This window comes from Panthera leo, chromosome A1 (assembly GCF_018350215.1).
Source record: "Panthera leo isolate Ple1 chromosome A1, P.leo_Ple1_pat1.1, whole genome shotgun sequence".
Lineage (NCBI taxonomy): Eukaryota > Metazoa > Chordata > Mammalia > Carnivora > Felidae > Panthera > Panthera leo.
Genome location: NC_056679.1, coordinates 51,316,731 through 51,330,049, shown reverse-complemented (window position 1 = coordinate 51,330,049; position 13,319 = coordinate 51,316,731). Strand labels below are relative to the sequence as shown.

At 36.7% G+C, this 13,319-nt stretch overlaps 1 protein-coding gene across 1 annotated transcript in view; it reads right to left on the bottom strand.

Annotated features, from left to right (window-relative positions):
* The window catches only part of SCEL (sciellin), a 207,738-nt gene that overhangs the window by 193,714 nt on the left and 705 nt on the right, over positions 1-13,319 (bottom strand). Inside the window, exons 2-3 of the mRNA XM_042928400.1 lie at positions 6,102-6,184; positions 1,105-1,271 (exon numbers count right to left, since the gene is read on the bottom strand). The gene's annotated coding sequence lies outside the window, so the exon portion shown is untranslated. The remainder of the gene's footprint in view (positions 1-1,104; positions 1,272-6,101; positions 6,185-13,319) is intronic.

Genomic DNA, 13,319 nt, shown 5'->3' with positions numbered 1-13,319 from the left:
TGCCCTTTCCACATTCACCTATAGAAAGCATATTTATCCCCCAAAATACTGATTTAAATATCAACTCTGCAAAGCCTCCCCTATTTTGCAGATTAGAACTAATCACTCCACATCTGTGATTCCTGGCAACATCACCTCTGTTGGAACAGTGTCCTGGTGTGCCTTGAACAGTAGATAACTGGATTCCTCAAAGAATTCATCTTAAGTTATCCAGAGCTACAACGAATACAAAAATTTTATTTCTGGGGGTGCCTGGGTGTCTCAATCAGTTCGTCAGACTCTTGATTTCGGCTCAGATCATGATCTCACCGTTCATGAGTTTGAGCCCTGCATTGGGCTCCACACTGACGGTGCAGAGCCTGCTTGGGATTCTCTCTCTCTCCCTCCCTCTCTCTCCCTCCCTCTCTCGCCCTGCCCCTCCCCAGTTAGTGTGTGCTTTCTCTCTCTCTCTCAAAATAAATAATTAAACTTAAAAAATTATATTTATGACTCATTGGCATAAAGATGAAGGTATTAATATTATACACTAAAACATTTATTTGACCTAAAAGTTCATTTCTTTCTTCCAGTTACAAAATAAAGTAAACCATTTTTGTGGACCCCTAAAAGTAGAGTGGATCCTTGGCACTGTGTCCACTGTCTCATGAGTAAGTTTTCCCTGTGTACATGTGCTCTCATTTATACATCTTCCTCACTTATACAATCCACAGCTTAAAGGGGCTTCTCCAAAGGACAAGCTTGGAGAATGTCAGGATAAGATCAAACTTGAGCTTAGAGTAAATGATTCAGTGTCAAGAAGGTTCTCTTAAAGGAGGATTATATTTTTTTTCCTAATTGAATGATTCAAATACATAATGACTCTTTTTTGAAAGAGTCTAGAGCCATTGACAATTTGCTAATTAAAAGCCTAGTTTTCTAAAGAAAATTTTTTTAGATAGAACCAAGGCTACTATGGACATTAACAGTCATTTGTTTTGTTTGTGTCTTACCAATTTAGAGCAATATTTGAGTTCATCTGAAATAAAAGTAAGTATCATTTGTATGATGGTTTACAACTAACAAAGCATTTTCACATATATTACTCATTTGATCTACATACTCAACCTGAAAGTTTGGGGTCTTTTATTTTTCGTTTGACAGGCAAGAAAAACAAGACTCAGATGGATGAAGTGACTTCCCCAAGGTCATACAGCTGGTAGCGCAGAGTCTGGGACTCATGCCCAGTTCTCCTAATCCCAGAATCTCATATTCTTTCCAGTGCATCATGCTGCCTGTAGGGGAAAAAAAAGCAACTATGTAAACACATGCATTAAAAAGTTGAGCTCATACTTCTAAGTAGATTGGTGTTCTTTTAGAAAATCTAATGACATTTTTGTAGATGTAATTGTTATGGGTTTAGTTCTAAAACATTTTAATAAGAAGGTGGTTGACAAAATTTATTTTCAATGGAAGTCAAAATGAATAATATTTTGAGTTCATATGAAATTCTATGGATCATGAAGTTTTATAGAAATTATGATGAATATGTCAGGAATGGATAGATAAGGTATGTATTTTTAATGTCAAATTCCAAGTCTTTGTTTCTTAGCTTGTTAGATTTCCCTTTCCTTCCTTTCTCTTCTCAGTTTCTTAAGGCTTACTGTGGATGTAGACTCCTCTCATATCCTCTTTTGGTAAACAACCTAATACAAACTTTTCTGTGAGTTATCTTTTATCAACTCCTTTGCCCTTGAAAGGGGTAATTTCCTCACAAATAAAACAATGGAAGGAAGGAATGGCATCAAGCAAGTCTGATCTTGAAAAAGGCAAAGTTCTGCAAAGCATGAAGATTAAATCATGCATTATCCAGAAAAACAAATGAGGGTTATTAAAGTTAGCATGAATACTCACTCTTCACAAGAAAGTTGGGTGAAACAAAGAATGAGATTTTAGAGATTTCTGAAGGACTGTAACCCAACACCATACAATATACAAATTGGCTTTTCAAGTATAAATTTGATAGTTTCATAGTTCTGGGAACTAGTGTGACCAAAAAGAAACTCTATTAAGCCAAGTTTGTAAGGTCAGGAAGTGAATAACTGAATGTGAACATGTCATCCCAGTTCAATTTCATTTTGATTACTGACAGAAGAAGGGTCAGGAAACATTTATTGTATTTTTCTGGAATGCATTTCTGAAGTTTAAAAATATTATTTTACTCAGAAATAATCAAATTAATTTCACAATTGTCTTGATGTTACATATCTTGCCACATAGTATTCTCTTGTGATATGAATATAAATAATTATACTGTATGATTTTTAAATACACAACCTAATTTCATTTTACGTTCTATGTTTCTCAAACTTGGTCTCTGAGTCACAAAACAAAAGGTATGTTTCAGGTGTAGCTTCATGAAGCTAGTGCTGCACAGATTGCTTTATCTGTTACAGAAACTAGTCTGGATCACCCAGCAGAAGAACCAAGCGGCACTCAGAGATCATGGAAGGCAGGAGGTTTATTTTATATGGGTGGGCTCAGAGGAGATCATTCTCCAGAGGTCTGAGCCCAGAGCATCAACAAAGGGGACAATTTATATTCTGTTACTTCTGCATTCCTCATTAGTAGTAATTTGTCACCTGAGGCAAGCAGGGTGGGAATAAGAACCCAGCTGGGAAGTCTTCAGGCAGGGACTGAAATTCCCTTATTAGTCCTGTCGGCCAACGTATAACAGATTTTTCCCTAACATATCCACAACAGACATCCTATCCAGAAAGTCAGCAGTTCAACCAAATGTTGCATTAAAATCCAACTTGGGGCACCTGGGTGGCTCAGTCTGTTAGGTGTCCTGCTTCAGCTCAGGTCATGATCTCCCAGTTCGTGAGTTCAAGCCCCGTGTCGGGCTCTGGGCTGACAGCTCAGAGCCTAGAGCCTGCTTCAGATTCTGTGTCTCCCTCTCTCTGCCCTTCCCCTGCTCGCACTTTCTCTCAAAAATAAACATTAAAAAATTTTTTTAAAAAAGCTTAATATAGCAATCAAGTACCTGAAGCAATGTTTGTGCAGTGTGTGTTCTTTATACTTAGGCAATTTGCTACCACAGTAGCGAATTTCATTTGAAACTCTAAGAACAATATTTTACTGACTGGTACATGGAATATCCCCAAAATTTGAATAAACATTATTGGAACTAAGAGGAAAGAATCAATACAGATTGGATACTTCATAGGCAGATGGACTTTAAAAGGGGATACTTTTTTAAAATTTTTTAAAATGTTTTTATTTATTTTTGAGACAGAGAGAGGCAGAGCATGAGCAGGGGAGGGGCAGACAGAGAGGGAGACACAGGATCCAAAGCAGGCTCCAGGCTCTGAGCTGTCAGCACAGAGCCTGACATGGGGCTTGAACTCACAGACTGTGAGATCATGACCTGAGCTAAAGTCGGACACTCAACTGACTAAGCTATCCAGGCACCCCCAGAGGATACTTTTTTTAAAATTTTTTTAAAGTTTATTTATTTTGAGAGAGAGAGACAGAGAGACAAAGCAAAAGTGGTGGAGGGGCAGAAAGAGGGAGACACAGGATCCAAAGCAGGCTCCAGTCTCTGAGCTGTCAGCACAGAGACCGACACGGGGCTTGAACCCATGAACCATGAGATCATGATCTGAGCTGAAGTCAGACACTTAAACTGACTGAGCCACCCAGGCCCCCAGGATACTTTTAATAACAGTTTTATGGAAGGTCAGCCATGAGTCAGGTGTGTGTCAAGCAAGAGAGATACGAGAATGAACAAGACATAACCCCTAACTTCAAAGAGCTCAAAGTGACCATCATTATCTTCAAAATCTAACACACTAATTGGCACAGAAGAGATGCTAATAAATCTTTGATAAATCAGCAGAAGGTCTGCTTAATATTACAAAAAAAAAAAAAAAAAAAAAAAAACTGCTACAAACACAGATACCCACAGGAGCTCTAGGCCAGAAGGTCAGAGTGAATAAAAGAAGGAGGCATGAATGGAATGGAAGGGATATAATAGATGTGGCCAGGATTAGACAACATGAATGAGACGTAGTGTGGAAAAAATTTCCTAAAATGAAAGATAAACGTGAATTTTATCAGAAAGGGAAAAGGAAGCTAATGAAAATACTAGAACAACCTTCCCCCACCAAAAAAAAAAAAAAGTACAATAAGAAAATTATAATAGAAAACCAAAATTTAGGTTGAAACCAAAAACTTAACTTCATTGATAATGTATATTTTGTGTCAGTTTAAAGTATAAATTTTAAAACAAATTTTGGAGACCGTGATTATGACTTGCCATTAACAAAATCATCATTGTTTTAAAACTTCCGTTTTCTTCAACCATTGGAGCTCCTATGCTAAATAGTGGTAGATTGTTAAACATTGTTTTCATATAGTATTTGTTAAGTAATTTTTTTTAATTTGTTTTGAAACTTGGGGAAAGCATGTGGCGCTATAGATACGGTGATGGAAATTGTCAAAACTAAAATTCAAGAGTGCATTTTAGAAAAGCTAGTACCCACATAATTGAAGACTATCCCAGAAAATTCCTAGTTCAATTTTTTGTTCAGTTTTACTTTTAATGAGACTACACAAAGCAATAACTGGTAATAATTTGCATAAGTCTACTGAAAATAATCTTTCATCTTCACAATGAACTTTTCATCCACTTAAGTGAATAGGAATGGAATCAGAAATACAAGTGATTCATCACCTTGACTTAATTGTTCAAATCCGTCAAGTTTCAGAGAGCAACTAGCAAATCAGACAAAGCAGAGAGTACAAGAATTCGGTATCTCAGATATCAGTGACATTTTGGCTATGGGAGTTTTGTTTCATTGAAAAGCATGATAAATCTTAAAAGGACAATTTCCACTTAGTCTTTATCAGAGATAAGCATTGTTGACAAACAAACTAATATATGATTCTGGAAAAACACATCTTCACTCCAGGGGCTAAAATGGAGCCAACTATCAAAGAGCTACTTGCTGCCAAGACCCCTCCTTAGTGCTTTGTTGTTCCAACAGGGATTTTTCTATTCTAAAAACCTAACAAAGTTTCCAAGCTCTTTCAAAGAGGTCCTGACTTCCCAAAAAATACATATTTATGTTTTCTTTACCCAATAAAGTAATACAATCATGACACACTTTTTTCCCAAAGACCTGTACAATATAAATGCATTATTTAATTTTAAACTTTTTTCATTAGCCAGAAAAGTTTTAAATTATGACAAATTTTATGTGCTCAGTGATATTGTTTACAGGTGAATGTTTACTTTTTATTTCACATTATATAATATGGTCTTATAACTGCTTAGCTACTTAAACATTAGGTGAGACTTACAGTATCTTAAGCATTTCACAGAATAATATATTATTTTTTTTAATTATTGGAATAAATTATAGATTTGTTTTAAGTCTATACCTACTCTATTTTATGAAAACTGTGACAAATTAAAACACATATGCTAGTAGCATAATATTATAGCCAAACTGAGAAAATCTGGCCAAATTTGTTTCTACTCAAGAACAAATTTTCACTTTCAAAAGATATAATGGCAACTTATCAAAATTAGTAAAACTTTCTATACACATAGGCCCTTTATAACCTATGGACTCCATTGTATCCCAGGAATTCATGTTTTATGCTGTTTAAAAAAAAAATCTTAGGGGCACCTGAGTGGCTCAGTCGGTTGAGCATCTGACTCTTGATCTCACCTCAGGTCTTGATCTCAGGGTCATGAGTTCAAGCCCCACATTGGGCTCTGCAGTAGATACGAAGCCTACTTAAAAACAAATCAATCAATCAGGGCACCTGGGTGGCTCAGTTGGTCGAGTGCCCAACTCTTGATTTCATCTCAGGTCATGATCCCAAGGTCGTGGTTTCCAGCCCCAGGTTGGGCTCTGAGCTGAGCATGGAGCCTGCTTGGGATTCTCTCTCTCTCTCCCTCTGCCTCTCTCCCTCACTCACACTCTGTCTCTAAATAAATAAATAAATAAATAAATAAATAAATAAATAAATAAAATATAAAAATAGATCTGGAGTTATCAATTAATTTTGGAAATAAAGATTAATTCTATCAAAAACAGTAAGAGCAATACCTGGAACAGATAGTCTCCCATTGGAAGCAGGGCAGGTATTTTCCACAATACTAGGAAGAGAATGCTGAGAAGATGCCAATGTTCTGAAGATACAAAGAGAAATCTAATCAAGAAAAAAATAACCTGCAGAGGGCCAAGAAAGGCAAGATGTTGCAGTCCCAGAAAGCACTGAGGTTCAGGAAATATAAAAAGAGGTAATAAGAATAGAGCTTAGGTAGGTTTGGCTCAAAAAGGAGAGAGATGGAAAGAGACAAATATAATTATTAAAACTGGGACAAGTAATGAGAAAAGGTACAAGTAAAATTTTCTGTTTTAAATTGATACTGAGCCCAGTGCTTATGCTTTGCCTGAGCCTACTGATGGCAAGTAACTGAATTTAGCTGCTGGTAGAAAAAAATCTGGGGCAGAAGCCAAACAAGCAGTGTACTATCAGTAGATTGTACTGAAAAAGGAATAGGCTTTTATACAAATATGCACTATGGTAGATTGCTTTTAAAGATGACCACCAACAATTCCTCTTATGTGCATGCCCCTTTTCCCTTCAGGAAGGGGAATCTATTTCCCCTCATCTTGGTTCTGGCCTGGACTTGTGACTTATTTTGACCTGGAGGATGTGGAAGAAGTAATATACAATGTGACAGTTCTGGGCTCAGAATTTAGGAAACATGACAGCATCTACTTCTGTCTGGAAACCAGTTGTCAAGCTTTAGGAAATACAGTCTAGACTGCTGGAGAAATGGACGTACATGGAAGAGAATCAAGGTACTCTAGCCCCTTAGCCCACCACAGCTGAGGCACCAAACATGTGAGTAAGACCGTTTTGGATGTTCCAGACCCAGCCCAACCACCAACTAATTACAGCCATGTGACCCCAGCTGATAGACACTACATGGAGCAGAAAAACTGCCAACCAACCTATAAGAGAAATAATAAATCATTGCTTTAATCCACTATCTTTTAAGGTGGTTTCTTATACAGCAATAGATACTAAAATTTGGCAGCAAATTAAAAGGAAAAATAAAAAGTGGCTGGAGAGAAGCAGATGAACTTAAAATGAACTTAAAAAAATACAAGAAGTAATCAATGTTAGGGTAGAAACAAAATGATGGCAATAGAAAGTGGCAAAAAGCGCCAAGAAATGAGCCTGGGAGGACTGATGTTTGAGTTAAGTTGCTTTTTTCAAAAGGTAACCTAAAAAGTATCATGAACATAAAGAGAAAAATTCATTGTTCTGATAAAAGAAAATTAGGTCATTTCAATAATAGTAAAGAACTTACTGCATTCTAACTTGAATATGACAATAATTCTAAATTTAGACAAAATTTAAAAAGAAAATTTCTTTGGAGAAATCAGGAAGCTATCAAGGCAGTCAATATTTAAAGTGCCAGAATCTCAGAGAGAAAGGAAGTTCACTGATATGAACCCAACATTCTGTAGCACTTTCCCCCAGAGGAATTTGATGATTTCTGAGCTACACAGGAGGAGAGACTAAGAAACCAAGCAGAAAGCAGTGTATAAAGGCTGCCTGGGATTTCAATAGTGTTACTACTGAAAAATTGGGGCCCTACAAGGAGGGGGATCCCTAGCAAATCTCTTATACTTTCAATTAAGAATCCAGCACTATAAGATAAGAAAAAATATGAACCAAAAATAGACAAAACCTTACCAAGGACTGAAACCTGTCTTTGAATCAGATAAACCCCAGGTAGGAGTGAGGTGATCTTCCCTTAATCTAATTGCCAATTAGAAAAAGTGGGGGTGGGGGGTGGGGGGGCAGAATCGTCCTTAGAAGAAGATAGTGTCTGTGAAAGTGTCAAATTATTTCTACAATTTTTCACCACAATATCTTGTGCTCAATCAAAAACTCCAAGGCATGCCTGGAGAGGACCAAATACCTGGCAAATAAAAGAAAGAATAGACAATAGAGGCAGAGCTCCAGGTGATCCAGATGTTAGGGTTATTATATATAGTTTTTGAAATTACCATAAATATATCCAAGGAAACACATGGCAGGATGGATGATTTCACCGGACAACTGGAATATTCAAGAAATAATTAAATTTAAATAAACACTCTATAAATGGATAGTATAATAATAAAAACTTTAAATTCAGTAGATGAGATTAACACAAATTAGACACAACAAATGAAAGGATTGGGAACTGGAAGAAAGGGCAATAGAATGGATCCACTGAAGCATGGAGGAAAAAAATATGTTAAAAAAAACCAGTAGAGTATAAACATATAGGACACGATAAAAAAAATCTAACATATTTATAAGCATCCCAGAAAAAATGCCAAGAGAATGGGGGAGTGGGGGGAGAAGGGGAGGGAGGATGAGAAGAAGGGAAAAGGGAGGGGAATGATGCAGAAATAATAATGAAGAGAAACTGGCTGAGAAATGATCAAAACTGATAAAAGACAACATGTCACACATGTAAGAAATTCTATGAATTTCAAGCAGAACAAGAACAACAAAATACCCAAGTACTTCATAGTAAAACTACTTAAAACTGAGATCAACAACAACAGCAAACACCTTTAAAGTGAATACTGCAAAATAAATATTTAAAAATGTGAACTGAGTTGCTTTCCTTGAAGCTCCTCCACGATTAAATGAACACACACAGAGGCACCTAGGTGGCTCAGTCAACCATTTGACTTCAGCTCAGGTTATGATCTCACAGTTTGTGGGCTCAAGCCCCATGTAGGGCTCTATGCTGAGAGCTCAGAGCCTGGAGCCTGCTTCAGATTCTGTATCACCCTCTCTCCCTCTGCCCCTCCTCTGCTTGTACTTTGTCTCTCTCTCTCTCAAAAATAAATAAACAATTTTTAAAATTTTTAAATCAAAAATAAACACACTCAGTGTTGTCTTATATGTTCTTCCACTGGCTTGCGACAGAGCAGGCAGATCCACAAATATTTGTTGGGTCCCTTTATGTGATTACTGACACACATGGGTAAGGGAATAAGAAACTTTGCCCTTCAGGCTTCTCTTCTTTCCAAATCTCTTAACCTCCCTTAAGACCCTCTTTAGAAAGCTTCTCTATCTCTCTGGCATAGAATCTTAGAATTGACTTTAACCCTACACACACACACACACACACACACACACACACACACATTTGAGCCTTGAAACTCAAAGTGACATCTCCATCTATAAAATCTCTCTCTAACCAAATTTAGGCATCAGTGAAGTCAAAAAAATGTTTTTCCGACCTTAATCATTTAAGCTGTGATAGAAACTGCTTTGAATTTAATTAAACTAGAGGACAGTTACTTCCTCCTGTAAGTATCTTCTCAGTACCTCAAGGATAGCCTTCAATTATTCATTTCTATCTCTTCTTCTAAGTGTGTGACAATGTTTCCTTGACTACAGAAAGTGTGTTGCTAAGCAGCACATAGTTTTGCTGGATATAAGACAAAAACCAACACCAGCAATGAAAATAGTCATGTGATATAATTATTTCCTACCTGTAATTAGCTGTGGGGTTTTTGTTAAAACTCAACAGACTACATCTGTAAAACAATGTGATTTGAGATGAATCAACATTCTTAGAAAACTTCCAGTAACTCCTACTAAAATTGTACACTATCATTAAATAAATTCGCATGTTGTTAATAGATAATTGAATTCAATGACTTTACAATTGAAACAGTACTATGTTAGGAAAAAAAACAGCATTTTAACTGTCATCACTAAGCATTCCCCCATTCTACTTTGCATAAAAACATTCATTTTGCCCTACTAGTGCTACTACTTGGGATTTGAAAACTAAATTATTTTAAAAATTCTCTAGTAGCACAATTTGTCTGAAATGGTAAAGAATAGTGGGAAATGTATAAGGCATAAAATCAGCAAATATTTATGCAAACAGATGAATAACCTAAAAGTGAAATTTCTTGATTCTTTTCTACACCTGGAAATTCAAGGGAGCTTCTATCCATTCTTCCATCAGACTCTACATGATGTTTCATTACACTGTCTTCTAATGAGTGACATTCCTAAGAATTCCTAATTCTTATCAGGAATTTTTCCGTATATATCCATTTATTTCATATTCATATATTTCATATATAGGTCCATATATTTCCACCTGTATCACTAGAATAATGAGGGACCAAATTAGGTTTATTTAACTACCAGCCGAAGTGGGTTCCCACCAACTTGAGCAGTTTCATCTTTGTTGATAAGGCAATGACAGGATTGCTGTGAACACTGTCTGCTTTCATAAGAGGATTAAATTTTGGCTCCAGTTTTTAGACTTCTGCTTTAAGGTAAGTCTTTCTTCTAGAATATTCCAACTAGGACCCTATGTAATGTAGCATGTTTTGTTTACTTCACATTTAAAATATGTCATATTCCTTCTATGGAACAGATTCTGTTTTGAGAACAATAAGCTTTTCAAAATACGGTATTGTGATTTTTTTGGTTTTGTTTCTTTGTTTGTTTCCTTGTTTTTGTCTCAAAAAGGATGCATTAATGTCTGTATGCTAGGCATAGCAGTTCCTAAGAGCACTACAAAATTCATTACAGCAAATTTGGTGTTTTCAAATGGGCAGATCCACCGGAAGACTCATTAGCTGCTGGCTTAGTTTGTCTCCCAGGAATAGAATTGAAGTATCATACGAAGGGACCTGTTTACTTCTGAATGGTAAAAAAAAACAATCAACAAAACTAAAAGACAACTGATGGAATGGGAGAAGATATATGCAAATGGCATATCAGATAAAGGGTTAGTATCCAAAATTTATAAAGAACTTATCAAACTCAACATCCAAAAAACAAAATATCCAGTGAATAAATAGGCAAGAGACATGAATAGACACTTTTCCAAAGAAGACATCCAGAAGGCGAATAGACACATGAAAAAATGCTCAACATCACTCATCATCACGGAAATACAGATCAAAACCACAATGAGATACCACCTCACACCTGTCAGAATGGCTAAAATTAACAACTCAGGCAACAACAGATGTTGGTGAGGATGCAGAGAAAGAGGAACCCTTTTGCACTGTTGATGGGAATGCAAACTGGTGCAGCCAGTCTGGAAAACAATATGGAGGTTCCTCAAAAAAAATAAATCTACATACTCAATGCAATCCCTATCAAAGTAACACCAGCATTCTTCACAGAGCTAGAACAAATAATCCTAAAATTTGTATGGAACCAGAAAAGACCCCAAATAGCCAAAGCAATCTTGAAAAAGAAAACCAAAGCAGGAGGCCTCACAATCCCAGACTTCAAGCTATACTACAAAGCTGTAATCATCAAGACAGTATGGAACAGACACTCAGATCAATGGAACAGAATAGAGAACCCAGAAATGGACCCACAAACATATGGCCAACTAATCTTTGACAAAGCAGGAAAGAATATCCAATGGAATAAAGACAGTCTTTTCAGCAAGTGGTGCTGGGAAAACTGGACAGCAACATGCAGAAGAATGAACCTGGACCACTTTCTTACACCATACACAAAAATAAACTCAAAATGGATGAAAGACTTCAATATAAGACAGGAAGCCATCAAAATCCTCGAGGAGAAAGCAGGCAAAAACCTCTTTGATCTTGCCCACAGCAACTTCTTACTCAACGTGTCTCCAGAGGCAAGGGAAACCAAAGCAAAAGTCAACTACTGGGACCTCATCAAAATAAAAAGCCTCTGCACAGCAAAGGAAACAATCAGCAAAACTAAAAGGGAACTGACAGAACAGGAGAAGATATTTGCAAATGACATATCAGATAAAGGGTTAGTATCCCAAATCTATTAAGAACTTATCAAACTCAACACCCAAAAAACAAATAATCCAGTGAAGAAATGGGCAAAAGACATGAATAGACATTTTTCCAAGACATCCAGATGGCTAACCAACACATGAAAAAATGCTCAACATCACTCATCATCAGGAAAATACAAATCAAAACCACAATGAGATACCACCTCACACCTGTCAGAATGGCTAACATTAACAACTCAGGCAACAATAGATGTTGGCGAGGATGCGGAGAAAGAGGATCTCTTTTGCATTGTTGGTGGCAATGCAAGCTGGTGCAGCCACTCTGGAAAACAGTATGGAGGTTCCTCAAAAACTAAAAACAGAACTACCCTACAACCCAGCAATAGCACTACTAGGCATTTATCCAAGGGATACAGGTGTGCTGTTTCGAAGGGACATGTGCACCCTCATGTTTATAGCAGCACTTTCAACAATAGCCAAAGTATGGAAAGAGCCCAAATGTCCATTGATGGATGAATGGATAAAGAAGATGTGGTACATATATACAACGGAGTGTTGTTCGGCAATCAAAAAGAATTAAATCTTGCCATTTGCAACTACGTGGATGGAACTGGAGGGTATTATGCTGCAGGAAATTAGTCAGTCAGAGAAAGACAAAAATCATAGGACTTCACTCATATGAGGACTTTAAGATACAAAACAAAAGAACGTAAGGTAAGGGAAACAAAAATAATATAAAAACAGGGAGGGGGACAAAACAGAAGAGACTCATAAATATGGAGAACAAAGTGAGGGTTGCTGGAGGGGTTGTGGGAGGGGGGATGGGCTAAATGGGTAAGGGGCATTAAGGAATTTACTCCTGAAATCATTGTTTCACTATATGCTAATTTGGATATAAATTTAAAAAAAATTAAAAATAAAATTAAAAAAATAAATAAAAATAATAAAAAAATAAAAATAGAACTACCCTACAGCCCAGCAATTGCACCATAGGTATTTACCCAAAGGATACAAGTGTGTTATTTTGAAAAGGCACATGCACCCCAATGTTTATAGCAGTGCTATCAACAATAGCCAAAGTATGGAAAGAGTACAAATATCCATCAACAGATAAATGGATAAAGAAGATGTGGTGTGTGTGTATGTGTGTGTGTGTGTGTGTGTGTGTATAAATATATATGTGTACGTATAGCTCAGCCTGGGTGGCTCAGTCGGTTAAGCATCCAACTTCCACTCAGGTCATGATCTCATGATTTGTGAGTTCAAACCCCACGTCAGGCTCTGTGCTGACAGCTCAGAGCTTGGATCCTGCTTCAGATTCTGTATCTCCCTCTCCCTCTGCCTCTCCCCTGCTTATGCTCGCTCTCTCTCTCACTCTTTTTTAAAAACAAACAAACATTAAACAAAATTTTTTTAAAAGATCAAAATCATATCATGAATCCTACTACAATGGTATGAAACTAGAAATCAACCA